The sequence below is a fragment of the Ambystoma mexicanum genome, chromosome 1q (assembly GCF_040938575.1).
Source record: "Ambystoma mexicanum isolate Mex_15411 chromosome 1q, UKY_AmexF1_1, whole genome shotgun sequence".
Classification (NCBI taxonomy): domain Eukaryota; kingdom Metazoa; phylum Chordata; class Amphibia; order Caudata; family Ambystomatidae; genus Ambystoma; species Ambystoma mexicanum.
The window spans coordinates 1548429353-1548448170 of record NC_090922.1 but is presented as its reverse complement, the minus strand read 5'-3'; the positions used below and the strand labels follow the sequence as shown (position 1 = coordinate 1548448170).

At 50.8% G+C, this 18818-nt stretch overlaps 1 pseudogene; it reads right to left on the bottom strand.

Moving 5' to 3' along the window:
* LOC138563375 (zinc finger protein 91-like) overlaps window positions 1-18818 on the bottom strand; it is a 252131-nt pseudogene that overhangs the window by 148997 nt on the left and 84316 nt on the right.

The following is an 18818-nucleotide window of genomic DNA, read 5'->3' as shown; positions in this document are numbered from 1 at the left end:
AGCCTCAACTGACACATGCTTCATGGGGCAGATGACCGAGAAGGTAGGTGGCAGTGATGGAGTCGGCTTGACCTGCGGGGAAGAGAGAGGTGGGTAGAAAGGAGAAAGGAGAAAGTGAAGAGAGAGGAGTGTTGTGAGAGTTATAGAAGGGGGGGTCTGAGGAGATAGAACATCCAGGGTGTGCCCTGCAGAGTGAGCTGGGCCGGAGGGAAGAATAGAAACAGAGAGAGAGAGAGAATCGCAGAGGTTATGAAAGAGTCGTGAAGAAGGTGGATTTTCAAGTCTCAGAGGAGGACAAGTTGGGTGGTAGGAGCAAGGAGCGAGCAGGAGAGGTCAGCCCATGCCGAGAAGAAGAGGGCGACCTGGGCAGGCGGCCTGTAGATAGTGCCCACATTGAGAGAGAGGCCAGGAGAGATGGAGAGGCTGCAGACCAGGCGTTCAAAGGAAGAGTAATGCTGTATTGGAATGATCGAAGCAGGGATCTACTCTGGGAAATCAAGGCTACACCCCCACTGGGACAGTTGGTTCTGGTTTCAGAGAGGATTTTGTATCCATCGGGAAGAAGAGTGTTGAAACTCGTGACAGAGCTGGCTTTGCACCAAGTCCTGTTGGGACCGAGTACATCCAAATCAAGGTCTTACAGGAAACCCTCCTTCACTATCTTAGGTCATTGCACTGGCTGGCACCCCCCTCCCCCCTCAAGCCTCACACAGTAGGAGCTACTGCTGCACCCTCCTTGGCCATCTTACATCACTGCACTGGCTGGCTGCTCCTCTAAGCCTCACACAGTAGGAGCTACTGTTGCACCCTCCTTGACCATCTTAGGTCACTGCACTGGCTGGCTACTGTCATGGTCATGAACTCAGGGGCACAGGCATGCAGGGGTAGCATGCACAGGAGACCTGGGTGGACACCGTCCTGGCGCCCTTGGCACCAGGCTCATAAACAAAAGTAAACAAGAACATCCATTTAATACCAAAAAGCTTTTATTATGGACATATCACTTCAGATGCATTAACCTTGAACATTCCATCCATTAAGCAGCCCAAGTGGTTGCCTTCACACGTGCTCACTCTCTAGGAGTGGCAGGGAGTGGCTGGTAAACCGCTCCTAATGGGCGTGCCCACGATCTCAGTTATATAAGCTGCCCCGATCCTCAAGACAGGCGCTTCGTGTTGTTCTGCACTTGCAAGCAGCGTAACGCTCACTGTCACCTGAGGTCATACTTACCTTTGAAGACCCTGCTTCCTGGACATCCTGCTTCCTGCCAGCATACTTACCAACTGGGGGAAGCTGTTCTTACCTGTACTTCTCTTTGGTGAACCAAGTATTCATCTTTACACTTTCCGGAACGCCAAAATCTTCATCTTGGCAACGCAGCACGACATGGTCCATCGTCAACAGCAGCACCTGCAAGGAAAAACAGAAGATAAGGTTAGACATCGAAAAAACAGTCAGTTTAAGGTTGCGCTTCGCCATAGTTCGTGCTTTTCCTTAAACCATCACTTACCTGCTGTCGAACATTGCAGTAGCATCCATCTTCCATCCGGCCGCGTCTCGCGTCTCACAGCTGCATTGAGGCCGCATTTCCATCTAAGGGAAGAAAACAGAAGAGAGACATTATTGCAGGCATAAATAGGAGCAGCATATAAAGACATTAAACAGAACGAACAGCATCGCAACAGCTCAAGAAAGACTTACCAATCATAAGGAGAAGCATAGTCACAGCTGAACTGGACTAATCCTTATCAGGGATCAGTGAAGGAACTAGATCTCATTCGACGCGCCCCTGCCAGAAGTAGCGGGACGGAGAGCTTATCTTCCATAATTCACAGGTGGGCTTTATGGGCCGACGTATGCTCACAGAAACCGTACTTTGGAGTGAAGGGTTCGAGAGGTACAACAATCACAGATTGGCGCACTCAACACACTCTTATCTCCACACAGGAGCAGCATCACCGCTTACCATCGCTCACAGCTTTTCTACTGAGCTGACGGAGAGGCCTGAAGAGGGCGATTCAAGTTCAGGGAAGGCTGCAACCGTACCCCAACGCCTCTGGTCAGGTGAGTGTAACAGCTACCAGCCTAAGCCTCACACAGTAGGAGCTACTGCTTGACCCTCCTTGACCATCTTACATACTGCACTGGCTGGCTGCCCCCCTAAGCCCCACAAAGTAGGAGCTACTGCTTCACCCTCCTTGACCATTTTAGGTCTCTGCACTGGCTCCCCCCCCCTTAGCCTCACACAGTAGGAGCTACTGCTTCACCCTCCTTGACCTTTTTAGGTCACTGCACTGGCTGGCTGCCCCCCTAAGCCTCACACAGTAGGAACTACTGCTTCACCCTCCTTGATCATCTTTGGTCACTGCATTAGCTGGTTCCCCCCCTAAGCCTGACAAAGTAGGGACTGCTGCTGCATCCTCCTGGACCATTTTAGGAGGTCACTGCACTGGCTGGCTACCACCCTAAGCCTCACACAGTAGTAGCTATTGCTGCACCCTCCTTGACAATCTTAGGTCACTGCACTGGCTGGCTGCCCCCTAAGCCTCACACATTAGGGATTACTGCTTCACCCACCTTGACCATCGTAGGCAACTGCACTGGCTGGCTTCTACCCTAAGCTTCACACAGTCGGAACTACTGATTCACCCTCCTTGACCTTTTTAGGTCAATGCACTGGCTGGCTACCACCCTAAGCCTCACACAGTAGTAGCTATTGCTGCACCCTCCTTGACAATCTTAGGTCACTGCACTGGCTGGCTGCCCCCTAAGCCTCACACAGTAGGGATTACTGCTTCACCCACCTTGACCATCATAGGCAACTGCACTGGCTGGCTTCTACCCTAAGCCTCACACGGTCGGAACTACTGGTTCACCCTCCTGGACCATTTTAGGTCACTGCACTGGCTGTCTGCCCCCCTAAGCCTCACACAGTAGGAGCTACTGCTTCACCCTCCTTGACCAACTGAGGTCACTGCACTGGCTGGCTGCCCCCTAAGCCTCACAGAGTAGGAGCTACTGCTTCACCCTCCTTCACCCTCCTTGACCTATGCAGCATGCAGTACATGTGTTATTTTGCCCTTTGACACGCATCCGTGTCTGCTTTCAGGCTCCCCTTCCATTTAATTGACACTATGTGAGTGCCTGAGTTTGAGTCATGTGTGACATGGCAGGTTCATTTGTTGGCTGACAACATTGTAATACCTATGTGTGGGGTCTATGCTATTAACTTGTGTATTCATGTTTTATTTTAATTTGTGCAGGTGATGAGGCACTGGATGCAGTGGAGGAGGACGTGGAGGAGGAGGAGGAGATGGTTGAGTGATGGGTGTGCTTAGAGAGGCTCAGCTTCACCTCACTGATGATGCCCAACAAGGCTGAAACACGTGTATGTGGTTGCTGTAGGTACTGGGCGGGACAAAGACTGATATGCAAATGGATATTTCCCATCTGTGAAAGGTACAGTGAGCAAAAAGCAATGGCTGCGAACTCTCAATGTGGTTAATAACCACTGAACAGGTTATCATGCCTTGTTCTTTCGAGAGAGGGGCGCCTGCTACCTTTTTTTGTATTTTTGAAATGTTGGGAAACCCTGAAGTTCCCTGCAGGAGGTTGTTGCCTCCAAAAAACCAGGAGAGAGCTAAATTCCAAACAAGAAGACTGCATTGTGTTTCAAGGACGTCAGCAAACCTCCCGGGTGAACGACAGAGTTGGGGAGGTGAGGCCAAGCCTGTGGTATTAACTTTGACACCTGAATTGAAGCCGCAAAGTGAATGAACTCTGAATGCTTAATGGTTGAGATTAACCCCGGCAAAAGGGGAAGTGAAAAGGTAAGTGAATGCTTGAAGAGGAAGATTTCTTTTAACTTTTTTCTTATGGTACAGAGCTACCAAGGCCAAGAGACACTGGGGAAAGTAACACAAAAAGAGAGTGGAAGCGAAAGTCAAAGTGGTCCTGCGGAGGTCCATATTAAAAGCCTTGCTCATTCGAAAGTCTTCGACATTGGTGAAAGGTCTGAGCCCGACTGAGGCAGACCTATCATGTGAAATAAGTTAGGGGAAGGAAACCCCTAATGAATGTGAATAAAGCTTGGGGAAGGGAACCCCTGCAAGTGCTGTGATGCGAATTTCGAGAACGCCTCCGGGAGATCTATGTTGAATCAGGTACTTTTTGCTTTGAGAGGTCCGAGCCCAACAGAGGGAGAGCTATGTGAACATTTTGTTGAACTATGATTTATTGAAAGGTCCGAGCCTGACCGAGGGAGACCTATGTGAACTTTCTGCTTTAAGAGGTCGGAGCTCGACAGAGGGAGGCCTATGTGAACCTTTTTTTGAACTGTGAAAGAACTTTGGTGAACTAGAAAACCAGTGACTTTAACATGGCAGTCCAAGCGGGCCTTGACCGATGTTTTGAACTGCTTCTTGATAACCTGAGCCAGAGTGTGTCATCCTGCCTATGGGGGCCACCTTATTCTGTGTTTTCCAATGTGGGAAGGAGAGCTACCTCAGCCATCTTGATTCTTTATGGTATACCACTGGCGGTTTTTTTGCATACATATTCCCCATTACACACTTTTTGTATAAGAGATAGGGCTGGCATTCGATTTTGTTATTATAGGCCATTTCGATTTGACAGAGACGGACTAGGACTGTGTTTTCTTTATTATTTGATGGTAGAGACCACTCCCATCATAACTATAGAGCAAAGTAGGAGTTTTTCCAAACCCCACAAATCTAATAAATGTTTTGAAATTGTAACTCTTGTGTCAGTGTCATATGATGATATGATGTGGAATTTATAACGTGCCTGTGCGCAAGTCTTTCTAGGCGCGACAAGACAAGGAAGGGGAAACAAAGGGTGGACAAAATAACGATCTCACTAGGCCTTGTGTCAATCAGATTGTGCAAGTGCAGGGAAGAGGGAAGGGGAAAAGTGCCAGGAGAGGGGATGGGGGAAGTGCAGTTAACTCACAAGTGCAGCCAGCGGGTGGCTCATAAGTGCAGTTGTAGGGTTGCAGATACAGACCCTTAAGTGCTGGGGAGCCGGGAAGCAGTGCGAGGGCAACTGGACATGCAGCAGCCTGGGCCAGGGTTCAGAGGGTGACCCGGAGGCCAGTGTGCAAAGCAGTCTGGTTCATCAGCAGGGGAGAGGAAGAGAGAAAGTGGAAGTGAAAAGGAAGGTCTTGAGTTGCATCCGGAACCGGAGGTGGTTCTGCTCAAGTTTGAGAGGGGAAGGGAGGCTGTTCCAGAGAGCGGCCCCAGCCAAGGAGATAGATCTGCCCCCAACTTTCTGCTTGGAGAAGCATCTAATCCTCAGAAAGATGGAGGTGGATGAGCAAGAGAGCTCGAGAAGGACGATGTTTTGGAAGAGAGAGTTGGAAGTAGAGCAGGCCCAAGCCCCAGAAAGTCTTGTTGACGATACAGAGGGTCTTGAACTTGATTCTTCTAGCCAGGTGGAGCCAGTGAAGAGATTTCAGAGCTGGAGAGATACGATCCCTGGGCTTGAGGCCAAGGACAAGTCTTGCAGTCCTGTTCTGGATAAGTTGTAAAGGTCGAAGAGTATAGGCAGGAAGATTTAGAAAGAGGCTGTTGCAATAGTCCAGCCCAGAGAGGAGCAGAGCTCTGAAGACAGTGAGCTTCTGGGGGAAAGTGAGCAAAGGAAGAATACCTCGGAGGAGGTGCAGCTGATAGTTTGACTTCTTAGAGACGTCAGAGATGTGAAGAGAGAAGGAGAGGGTAGAGTCGATGACACCAAGGTTCTTAGCCTCACAGGAAGGAGTCGGAAGAGGGCCCAGAGTGGGCTGCCAGATAGAGAGAGAGGAAAGGAGGGAGCAGGTGTCCCAATGAGGAGGATCTCAGTCTTACTGGCATTAAGGCAGAGATCATTGGCAGCACACCATTCCTGAATTGCATCCAAAGAGTCTGGTATGAGAGAAGAAGCAGAGGTGGCTGAGCAGAGCCTGAAAGAGAGCGGAGTGTCAAATACATAACAATGAATATTGGAGCAGAAAGTAGCAATGCAGTGGGCAAAAGGTGCCAGGTAGTGGTTGAAGAGCCAGGGAGAGAGGTTAGACCTCTGGGGAACACCACAAGCAGAGAGAGAGATACAAGAGAGGAAAGACTCCAGTTGGACCTGAGAGATTCGGTCGGTGAGAAAGGAGGTCAGCCAGGCCAGGGCCTGATCAGTGATACCCAGGTTGTCCCAGAGATGATTGAGCAGGATGGCATGGATGACCGTGTCAAAAGCAGAGGATAGATCAAGGAAAATGAGGAAAGAAGGGAGATTAGAGTTTAACATTGGAGAGCAAGTCTTCACAGGTGTTTAGGAGAGCAGCTTCTAGCAGTTCTGAAGCCAGACTGGTGGTCATGGAGGCAACCAACACATTCAGTATGTAGATTAAGCTGGGAGATGGCCAGCCTTTCCAAGAGTTTGCCCAGGAAAGGATTGATGGAGATTGGGCGATAGTTAGCAGGAGAGGAAGGATTGGCCTAGGGCTTCTTTACAAGGGGGTACACAAGAGAGTGCTTAAGGAGGGAGGGGAACGTTGCAGTGGCAAAGGAGTGATTGCAGAAATCGGACAAGGCATGAGCAACGGTGTCAATGTGGTCCTTGATTGCGCTGGATGAGCAGAGGAGAACCTGCATTGATGAGACTTTCATAGAACAGACTTGTCTAGAAACATTGTGAGGGGTGAACAGGGGAAAGGAGGAGACAGGAGGAGGAGAGACGGCCTCAGATGGGCCAGGAGTGGTAGAGGTGGAGGAAGAGGAGGTAGAGGAAGAGAGGGTGGACAGGATGTCCTGAGGTTTAGAAGTGAAATGGGAGGCCAAGGCAATGCAGAGGGTTGGGAGGGACCAGGAGAGGTAGAGACTGCTGCGGGATTGGACAGCTCCTTGCAGATTTTGAAAAGTTCAGCTGAAGAGTTAGAAGCCACAGAGATGTGGGCTTGGATGTAGACTTAGAGAGGACAGAGAGTCTGTACTGCCTTTGGAGCAGGCAGCAGGCCAGTTTGCCAGGGGGAGTGCCCAACACCCTCCTCTTCCTCTCCACTGCCCAACACTTGCATTTGAGGGCGGCGTGGTCAGAATCGTACCAAGAGTTGCACTTGGATTTGGGCTTCAAGCAGATGCTCATGACAGGGGCAAGGACATACAGAGTGTTAGAGATAGAGAGATGAAGGTTAGAGGGGGCTGTGTCAGGGTGTGAGTCAGCCAAAGGTGCAGGAGGAGGAGACAAAGTAGTAGTGAAAGCCTCAACTGACACATGCTTCATGGGGCAGATGACCGAGAAGGTAGGTGGCAGTGATGGAGTCGGCTTGACCTGCGGGGAAGAGAGAGGTGGGTAGAAAGGAGAAAGGAGAAAGTGAAGAGAGAGGAGTGTTGTGAGAGTTATAGAAGGGGGGGTCTGAGGAGATAGAACATCCAGGGTGTGCCCTGCAGAGTGAGCTGGGCCGGAGGGAAGAATAGAAACAGAGAGAGAGAGAGAATCGCAGAGGTTATGAAAGAGTCGTGAAGAAGGTGGATTTTCAAGTCTCAGAGGAGGACAAGTTGGGTGGTAGGAGCAAGGAGCGAGCAGGAGAGGTCAGCCCATGCCGAGAAGAAGAGGGCGACCTGGGCAGGCGGCCTGTAGATAGTGCCCACATTGAGAGAGAGGCCAGGAGAGATGGAGAGGCTGCAGACCAGGCGTTCAAAGGAAGAGTAATGCTGTATTGGAATGATCGAAGCAGGGATCTACTCTGGGAAATCAAGGCTACACCCCCACTGGGACAGTTGGTTCTGGTTTCAGAGAGGATTTTGTATCCATCGGGAAGAAGAGTGTTGAAACTCGTGACAGAGCTGGCTTTGCACCAAGTCCTGTTGGGACCGAGTACATCCAAATCAAGGTCTTACAGGAAACCCTCCTTCACTATCTTAGGTCATTGCACTGGCTGGCACCCCCCTCCCCCCTCAAGCCTCACACAGTAGGAGCTACTGCTGCACCCTCCTTGGCCATCTTACATCACTGCACTGGCTGGCTGCTCCTCTAAGCCTCACACAGTAGGAGCTACTGTTGCACCCTCCTTGACCATCTTAGGTCACTGCACTGGCTGGCTACTGTCATGGTCATGAACTCAGGGGCACAGGCATGCAGGGGTAGCATGCACAGGAGACCTGGGTGGACACCGTCCTGGCGCCCTTGGCACCAGGCTCATAAACAAAAGTAAACAAGAACATCCATTTAATACCAAAAAGCTTTTATTATGGACATATCACTTCAGATGCATTAACCTTGAACATTCCATCCATTAAGCAGCCCAAGTGGTTGCCTTCACACGTGCTCACTCTCTAGGAGTGGCAGGGAGTGGCTGGTAAACCACTCCTAATGGGCGTGCCCACGATCTCAGTTATATAAGCTGCCCCGATCCTCAAGACAGGCGCTTCGTGTTGTTCTGCACTTGCAAGCAGCGTAACGCTCACTGTCACCTGAGGTCAGACTTACCTTTGAAGACCCTGCTTCCTGGACATCCTGCTTCCTGCCAGCATACTTACCAACTGGGGGAAGCTGTTCTTACCTGTACATCTCTTTGGTGAACCAAGTATTCATCTTTACACTTTCCGGAACGCCAAAATCTTCATCTTGGCAACGCAGCACGACATGGTCCATCGTCAACAGCAGCACCTGCAAGGAAAAACAGAAGATAAGGTTAGACATCGAAAAAACAGTCAGTTTAAGGTTGCGCTTCGCCATAGTTCGTGCTTTTCCTTAAACCATCACTTACCTGCTGTCGAACATTGCAGTAGCATCCATCTTCCATCCGGCCGCGTCTCGCGTCTCACAGCTGCATTGAGGCCGCATTTCCATCTAAGGGAAGAAAACAGAAGAGAGACATTATTGCAGGCATAAATAGGAGCAGCATATAAAGACATTAAACAGAACGAACAGCATCGCAACAGCTCAAGAAAGACTTACCAATCATAAGGAGAAGCATAGTCACAGCTGAACTGGACTAATCCTTATCAGGGATCAGTGAAGGAACTAGATCTCATTCGACGCGCCCCTGCCAGAAGTAGCAGGACGGAGAGCTTATCTTCCATAATTCACAGGTGGGCTTTATGGGCCGGCGTATGCTCACAGAAACCGTACTTTGGAGTGAAGGGTTCGAGAGGTACAACAATCACAGATTGGCGCACTCAACACACTCTTATCTCCACACAGGAGCAGCATCACCGCTTACCATCGCTCACAGCTTTTCTACTGAGCTGACGGAGAGGCCTGAAGAGGGCGATTCAAGTTCAGGGAAGGCTGCAACCGTACCCCAACGCCTCTGGTCAGGTGAGTGTAACAGCTACCAGCCTAAGCCTCACACAGTAGGAGCTACTGCTTGACCCTCCTTGACCATCTTACATACTGCACTGGCTGGCTGCCCCCCTAAGCCCCACAAAGTAGGAGCTACTGCTTCACCCTCCTTGACCATTTTAGGTCTCTGCACTGGCTCCCCCCCCCTTAGCCTCACACAGTAGGAGCTACTGCTTCACCCTCCTTGACCTTTTTAGGTCACTGCACTGGCTGGCTGCCCCCCTAAGCCTCACACAGTAGGAACTACTGCTTCACCCTCCTTGATCATCTTTGGTCACTGCACTAGCTGGTTCCCCCCCTAAGCCTGACAAAGTAGGGACTGCTGCTGCATCCTCCTGGACCATTTTAGGAGGTCACTGCACTGGCTGGCTACCACCCTAAGCCTCACACAGTAGTAGCTATTGCTGCACCCTCCTTGACAATCTTAGGTCACTGCACTGGCTGGCTGCCCCCTAAGCCTCACACATTAGGGATTACTGCTTCACCCACCTTGACCATCGTAGGCAACTGCACTGGCTGGCTTCTACCCTAAGCTTCACACAGTCGGAACTACTGATTCACCCTCCTTGACCTTTTTAGGTCACTGCACTGGCTGGCTACCACCCTAAGCCTCACACAGTAGTAGCTATTGCTGCACCCTCCTTGACAATCTTAGGTCACTGCACTGGCTGGCTGCCCCCTAAGCCTCACACAGTAGGGATTACTGCTTCACCCACCTTGACCATCATAGGCAACTGCACTGGCTGGCTTCTACCCTAAGCCTCACACAGTCGGAACTACTGGTTCACCCTCCTGGACCATCTTAGGTCACTGCACTGGCTGTCTGCCCCCCTAAGCCTCACACAGTAGGAGCTACTGCTTCACCCTCCTTGACCAACTGAGGTCACTGCACTGGCTGGCTGCCCCCTAAGCCTCACAGAGTAGGAGCTACTGCTTCACCCTCCTTCACCCTCCTTGACCTATGCAGCATGCAGTACATGTGTTATTTTGCCCTTTGACACGCATCCGTGTCTGCTTTCAGGCTCCCCTTCCATTTAATTGACACTATGTGAGTGCCTGAGTTTGAGTCATGTGTGACATGGCAGGTTCATTTGTTGGCTGACAACATTGTAATACCTATGTGTGGGGTCTATGCTATTAACTTGTGTATTCATGTTTTATTTTAATTTGTGCAGGTGATGAGGCACTGGATGCAGTGGAGGAGGACGTGGAGGAGGCGGAGGAGATGGTTGAGTGATGGGTGTGCTTAGAGAGGCTCAGCTTCACCTCACTGATGATGCCCAACAAGGCTGAAACACATGTATGTGGTTGCTGTAGGTACTGGGCGGGACAAAGACTGATATGCAAATGGATATTTCCCATCTGTGAAAGGTACAGTGAGCAAAAAGCAATGGCTGCGAACTCTCAATGTGGTTAATAACCACTGAACAGGTTATCATGCCTTGTTCTTTCGAGAGAGGGGCGCCTGCTACCTTTTTTTGTATTTTTGAAATGTTGGGAAACCCTGAAGTTCCCTGCAGGAGGTTGTTGCCTCCAAAAAACCAGGAGAGAGCTAAATTCCAAACAAGAAGACTGCATTGTGTTTCAAGGACGTCAGCAAACCTCCCGGGTGAACGACAGAGTTGGGGAGGTGAGGCCAAGCCTGTGGTATTAACTTTGACACCTGAATTGAAGCCGCAAAGTGAATGAACTCTGAATGCCTAATGGTTGAGATTAACCCCGGCAAAAGGGGAAGTGAAAAGGTAAGTGAATGCTTGAAGAGGAAGATTTCTTTTAACTTTTTTCTTATGGTACAGAGCTACCAAGGCCAAGAGACACTGGGGAAAGTAACACAAAAAGAGAGTGGAAGCGAAAGTCAAAGTGGTCCTGCGGAGGTCCATATTAAAAGCCTTGCTCATTCGAAAGTCTTCGACATTGGTGAAAGGTCTGAGCCCGACTGAGGCAGACCTATCATGTGAAATAAGTTAGGGGAAGGAAACCCCTAATGAATGTGAATAAAGCTTGGGGAAGGGAACCCCTGCAAGTGCTGTGATGCGAGTTTCGAGAACGCCTCCGGGAGATCTATGTTGAATCAGGTACTTTTTGATTTGAGAGGTCCGAGCCCAACAGAGGGAGAGCTATGTGAACATTTTGTTGAACTATGATTTATTGAAAGGTCCGAGCCTGACCGAGGGAGACCTATGTGAACTTTCTGCTTTAAGAGGTCGGAGCTCGACAGAGGGAGGCCTATGTGAACCTTTTTTTGAACTGTGAAAGAACTTTGGTGAACTAGAAAACCAGTGACTTTAACATGGCAGTCCAAGCGGGCCTTGACCGATGTTTTGAACTGCTTCTTGATAACCTGAGCCAGAGTGTGTCATCCTGCCTATGGGGGCCACCTTATTCTGTGTTTTCCAATGTGGGAAGGAGAGCTACCTCAGCCATCTTGATTCTTTATGGTATACCACTGGCGGTTTTTTTGCATACATATTCCCCATTATACACTTTTTGTATAAGAGATAGGGCTGGCATTCGATTTTGTTATTATAGGCCATTTCGATTTGACAGAGACGGACTAGGACTGTGTTTTCTTTATTATTTGATGGTAGAGACCACTCCCATCATAACTATAGAGCAAAGTAGGAGTTTTTCCAAACCCCACAAATCTAATAAATGTTTTGAAATTGTAACTCTTGTGTCAGTGTCATATGATGATATGATGTGGAATTTATAACGTGCCTGTGCGCAAGTCTTTCTAGGCGCGACAAGACAAGGAAGGGGAAACAAAGGGTGGACAAAATAACGATCTCACTAGGCCTTGTGTCAATCAGATTGTGCAAGTGCAGGGAAGAGGGAAGGGGAAAAGTGCCAGGAGAGGGGATGGGGGAAGTGCAGTTAACTCACAAGTGCAGCCAGCGGGTGGCTCATAAGTGCAGTTGTAGGGTTGCAGATACAGACCCTTAAGTGCTGGGGAGCCGGGAAGCAGTGCGAGGGCAACTGGACATGCAGCAGCCTGGGCCAGGGTTCAGAGGGTGACCCGGAGGCCAGTGTGCAAAGCAGTCTGGTTCATCAGCAGGGGAGAGGAAGAGAGAAAGTGGAAGTGAAAAGGAAGGTCTTGAGTTGCATCCGGAACCGGAGGTGGTTCTGCTCAAGTTTGAGAGGGGAAGGGAGGCTGTTCCAGAGAGCGGCCCCAGCCAAGGAGATAGATCTGCCCCCAACTTTCTGCTTGGAGAAGCATCTAATCCTCAGAAAGATGGAGGTGGATGAGCAAGAGAGCTCGAGAAGGACGATGTTTTGGAAGAGAGAGTTGGAAGTAGAGCAGGCCCAAGCCCCAGAAAGTCTTGTTGACGATACAGAGGGTCTTAAACTTGATTCTTCTAGCCAGGTGGAGCCAGTGAAGAGATTTCAGAGCTGGAGAGATACGATCCCTGGGCTTGAGGCCAAGGACAAGTCTTGCAGTCCTGTTCTGGATAAGTTGTAAAGGTCGAAGAGTATAGGCAGGAAGATTTAGAAAGAGGCTGTTGCAATAGTCCAGCCCAGAGAGGAGCAGAGCTCTGAAGACAGTGAGCTTCTGGGGGAAAGTGAGCAAAGGAAGAATACCTCGGAGGAGGTGCAGCTGATAGTTTGACTTCTTAGAGACGTCAGAGATGTGAAGAGAGAAGGAGAGGGTAGAGTCGATGACACCAAGGTTCTTAGCCTCACAGGAAGGAGTCGGAAGAGGGCCCAGAGTGGGCTGCCAGATAGAGAGAGAGGAAAGGAGGGAGCAGGTGTCCCAATGAGGAGGATCTCAGTCTTACTGGCATTAAGGCAGAGATCATTGGCAGCACACCATTCCTGAATTGCATCCAAAGAGTCTGGTATGAGAGAAGAAGCAGAGGTGGCTGAGCAGAGCCTGAAAGAGAGCGGAGTGTCAAATACATAACAATGAATATTGGAGCAGAAAGTAGCAATGCAGTGGGCAAAAGGTGCCAGGTAGTGGTTGAAGAGCCAGGGAGAGAGGTTAGACCTCTGGGGAACACCACAAGCAGAGAGAGAGATACAAGAGAGGAAAGACTCCAGTTGGACCTGAGAGATTCGGTCGGTGAGAAAGGAGGTCAGCCAGGCCAGGGCCTGATCAGTGATACCCAGGTTGTCCCAGAGATGATTGAGCAGGATGGCATGGATGACCGTGTCAAAAGCAGAGGATAGATCAAGGAAAATGAGGAAAGAAGGGAGATTAGAGTTTAACATTGGAGAGCAAGTCTTCACAGGTGTTTAGGAGAGCAGCTTCTAGCAGTTCTGAAGCCAGACTGGTGGTCATGGAGGCAACCAACACATTCAGTATGTAGATTAAGCTGGGAGATGGCCAGCCTTTCCAAGAGTTTGCCCAGGAAAGGATTGATGGAGATTGGGCGATAGTTAGCAGGAGAGGAAGGATTGGCCTAGGGCTTCTTTACAAGGGGGTACACAAGAGAGTGCTTAAGGAGGGAGGGGAACGTTGCAGTGGCAAAGGAGTGATTGCAGAAATCGGACAAGGCATGAGCAACGGTGTCAATGTGGTCCTTGATTGCGCTGGATGAGCAGAGGAGAACCTGCATTGATGAGACTTTCATAGAACAGACTTGTCTAGAAACATTGTGAGGGGTGAACAGGGGAAAGGAGGAGACAGGAGGAGGAGAGACGGCCTCAGATGGGCCAGGAGTGGTAGAGGTGGAGGAAGAGGAGGTAGAGGAAGAGAGGGTGGACAGGATGTCCTGAGGTTTAGAAGTGAAATGGGAGGCCAAGGCAATGCAGAGGGTTGGGAGGGACCAGGAGAGGTAGAGACTGCTGCAGGATTGGACAGCTCCTTGCAGATTTTGAAAAGTTCAGCTGAAGAGTTAGAAGCCACAGAGATGTGGGCTTGGATGTAGACTTAGAGAGGACAGAGAGTCTGTACTGCCTTTGGAGCAGGCAGCAGGCCAGTTTGCCAGGGGGAGTGCCCAACACCCTCCTCTTCCTCTCCACTGCCCAACACTTGCATTTGAGGGCGGCGTGGTCAGAATCGTACCAAGAGTTGCACTTGGATTTGGGCTTCAAGCAGATGCTCATGACAGGGGCAAGGACATACAGAGTGTTAGAGATAGAGAGATGAAGGTTAGAGGGGGCTGTGTCAGGGTGTGAGTCAGCCAAAGGTGCAGGAGGAGGAGACAAAGTAGTAGTGAAAGCCTCAACTGACACATGCTTCATGGGGCAGATGACCGAGAAGGTAGGTGGCAGTGATGGAGTCGGCTTGACCTGAGGGGAAGAGAGAGGTGGGTAGAAAGGAGAAAGGAGAAAGTGAAGAGAGAGGAGTGTTGTGAGAGTTATAGAAGGGGGGGTCTGAGGAGATAGAACATCCAGGGTGTGCCCTGCAGAGTGAGCTGGGCCGGAGGGAAGAATAGAAACAGAGAGAGAGAGAGAATCGCAGAGGTTATGAAAGAGTCGTGAAGAAGGTGGATTTTCAAGTCTCAGAGGAGGACAAGTTGGGTGGTAGGAGCAAGGAGCGAGCAGGAGAGGTCAGCCCATGCCGAGAAGAAGAGGGCGACCTGGGCAGGCGGCCTGTAGATAGTGCCCACATTGAGAGAGAGGCCAGGAGAGATGGAGAGGCTGCAGACCAGGCGTTCAAAGGAAGAGTAATGCTGTATTGGAATGATCGAAGCAGGGATCTACTCTGGGAAATCAAGGCTACACCCCCACTGGGACAGTTGGTTCTGGTTTCAGAGAGGATTTTGTATCCATCGGGAAGAAGAGTGTTGAAACTCGTGACAGAGCTGGCTTTGCACCAAGTCCTGTTGGGACCGAGTACATCCAAATCAAGGTCTTACAGGAAACCCTCCTTCACTATCTTATGTCATTGCACTGGCTGGCACCCCCCTCCCCCCTCAAGCCTCACACAGTAGGAGCTACTGCTGCACCCTCCTTGGCCATCTTACATCACTGCACTGGCTGGCTGCTCCTCTAAGCCTCACACAGTAAGAGCTACTGTTGCACCCTCCTTGACCATCTTAGGTCACTGCACTGGCTGGCTACTGTCATGGTCATGAACTCAGGGGCACAGGCATGCAGGGGTAGCATGCACAGGAGACCTGGGTGGACACCGTCCTGGCGCCCTTGGCACCAGGCTCATAAACAAAAGTAAACAAGAACATCCATTTAATACCAAAAAGCTTTTATTATGGACATATCACTTCAGATGCATTAACCTTGAACATTCCATCCATTAAGCAGCCCAAGTGGTTGCCTTCACACGTGCTCACTCTCTAGGAGTGGCAGGGAGTGGCTGGTAAACCGCTCCTAATGGGCGTGCCCACGATCTCAGTTATATAAGCTGCCCCGATCCTCAAGACAGGCGCTTCGTGTTGTTCTGCACTTGCAAGCAGCGTAACGCTCACTGTCACCTGAGGTCAGACTTACCTTTGAAGACCCTGCTTCCTGGACATCCTGCTTCCTGCCAGCATACTTACCAACTGGGGGAAGCTGTTCTTACCTGTACATCTCTTTGGTGAACCAAGTATTCATCTTTACACTTTCCGGAACGCCAAAATCTTCATCTTGGCAACGCAGCACGACATGGTCCATCGTCAACAGCAGCACCTGCAAGGAAAAACAGAAGATAAGGTTAGACATCGAAAAAACAGTCAGTTTAAGGTTGCGCTTCGCCATAGTTCGTGCTTTTCCTTAAACCATCACTTACCTGCTGTCGAACATTGCAGTAGCATCCATCTTCCATCCGGCCGCGTCTCGCGTCTCACAGCTGCATTGAGGCCGCATTTCCATCTAAGGGAAGAAAACAGAAGAGAGACATTATTGCAGGCATAAATAGGAGCAGCATATAAAGACATTAAACAGAACGAACAGCATCGCAACAGCTCAAGAAAGACTTACCAATCATAAGGAGAAGCATAGTCACAGCTGAACTGGACTAATCCTTATCAGGGATCAGTGAAGGAACTAGATCTCATTCGACGCGCCCCTGCCAGAACTAGCAGGACGGAGAGCTTATCTTCCATAATTCACAGGTGGGCTTTATGGGCCGGCGTATGCTCACAGAAACCGTACTTTGGAGTGAAGGGTTCGAGAGGTACAACAATCACAGATTGGCGCACTCAACACACTCTTATCTCCACACAGGAGCAGCATCACCGCTTACCATCGCTCACAGCTTTTCTACTGAGCTGACGGAGAGGCCTGAAGAGGGCGATTCAAGTTCAGGGAAGGCTGCAACCGTACCCCAACGCCTCTGGTCAGGTGAGTGTAACAGCTACCAGCCTAAGCCTCACACAGTAGGAGCTACTGCTTGACCCTCCTTGACCATCTTACATACTGCACTGGCTGGCTGCCCCCCTAAGCCCCACAAAGTAGGAGCTACTGCTTCACCCTCCTTGACCATTTTAGGTCTCTGCACTGGCTCCCCCCCCCCCTTAGCCTCACACAGTAGGAGCTACTGCTTCACCCTCCTTGACCTTTTTAGGTCACTGCACTGGCTGGCTGCCCCCTAAGCCTCACACAGTAGGAACTACTGCTTCACCCTCCTTGATCATCTTTGGTCACTGCACTAGCTGGTTCCCCCCCTATGCCTGACAAAGTAGGGACTGCTGCTGCATCCTCCTGGACCATTTTAGGAGGTCACTGCACTGGCTGGCTACCACCCTAAGCCTCACACAGTAGTAGCTATTGCTGCACCCTCCTTGACAATCTTAGGTCACTGCACTGGCTGGCTGCCCCCTAAGCCTCACACATTAGGGATTACTGCTTCACCCACCTTGACCATCGTAGGCAACTGCACTGGCTGGCTTCTACCCTAAGCTTCACACAGTCGGAACTACTGATTCACCCTCCTTGACCTTTTTAGGTCACTGCACTGGCTGGCTACCACCCTAAGCCTCACACAGTAGTAGCTATTGCTGCACCCTCCTTGACAATCTTAGGTCACTGCACTGGCTGGCTGCCCCCTAAGCCTCACACAGTAGGGATTACTGCTTCACCCACCTTAACCATCATAGGCAACTGCACTGGCTGGCTTCTACCCTAAGCCTCACACAGTCGGAACTACTGGTTCACCCTCCTGGACCATCTTAGGTCACTGCACTGGCTGTCTGCCTCCCTAAGCCTCACACAGTAGGAGCTACTGCTTCACCCTCCTTGACCAACTGAGGTCACTGCACTGGCTGGCTGCCCCCTAAGCCTCACAGAGTAGGAGCTACTGCTTCACCCTCCTTGACCATCTTAGGTCACTGCACTGCCCCCCCCCCCCTAAGCCTCACACAGTAGGAGCTACTGCTTCACCCTCCTTGACCTTTTTATGTCACTGCACTGGCTGGCTGCCCCTCTAAGCCTCACACAGTAGGAACTACTGCTTCACCCTCCTTGACCTTTTTAGGTCACTGCACTGGCTGGCTACCACCCTAAGCCTCACACAGTAGTAGCTATTGCTGCACCCTCCTTGACAATCTTAGGTCACTGGACTGGCTGGCTGCCCCCTAAGCCTCACACAGTAGGGATTACTGCTTCACCCACCTTGACCATCGTAGGCAACTGCACTGGCTGGCTTCTACCCTAAGCCTCACACAGTCGGAACTACTGGTTCACCCTCCTGGACCATCTTAGGTCACTGCACTGGCTGGCTGCCCCCCTAAGCCTCACACAGTAGGAGCTACTGCTTCACCCTCCTTGACCAACTGAGGTCACTGCACTGGCTGGCTGCCCCCTAAGCCTCACAGAGTAGGAGCTACTGCTTCACCCTCCTTGACCATCTTAGGTCACTGCACTGGCTGGCTCCCCCCTAAGCCTCACAGAGTAGGAGCTACTGCTTCACCCTCCTTGACCATCTTAGGTCACTGCACTGGCTGGCTGCCCCCCCCACCCTAAGCCTCACACAGTAGGGACTACCGCTTAACCCCCCTTGACCATCTTAGGTCACTACACTAGCTGGCTCTCCCCTAAGCCTCACACAGTAGGGACTACTGCTTCACCCTCCTTGACCATCTTGGGTCACTGCACTGGCTGGCTGCCCCCTAAGCCTCACACAGTAGGAACTACTGCTTCACCCTCCTTGATCATCTTTGGTCACTGCACTAGCTGGTTCCCCCCCTATGCCTGACAAAGTAGGGACTGCTGCTGCATCCTCCTGGACCATTTTAGGAGGTCACTGCACTGGCTGGCTACCACCCTAAGCCTCACACAGTAGTAGCTATTGCTGCACCCTCCTTGACAATCTTAGGTCACTGCACTGGCTGGCTGCCCCCTAAGCCTCACACATTAGGGATTACTGCTTCACCCACCTTGACCATCGTAGGCAACTGCACTGGCTGGCTTCTACCCTAAGCTTCACACAGTCGGAACTACTGATTCACCCTCCTTGACCTTTTTAGGTCACTGCACTGGCTGGCTACCACCCTAAGCCTCACACAGTAGTAGCTATTGCTGCACCCTCCTTGACAATCTTAGGTCACTGCACTGGCTGGCTGCCCCCTAAGCCTCACACAGTAGGGATTACTGCTTCACCC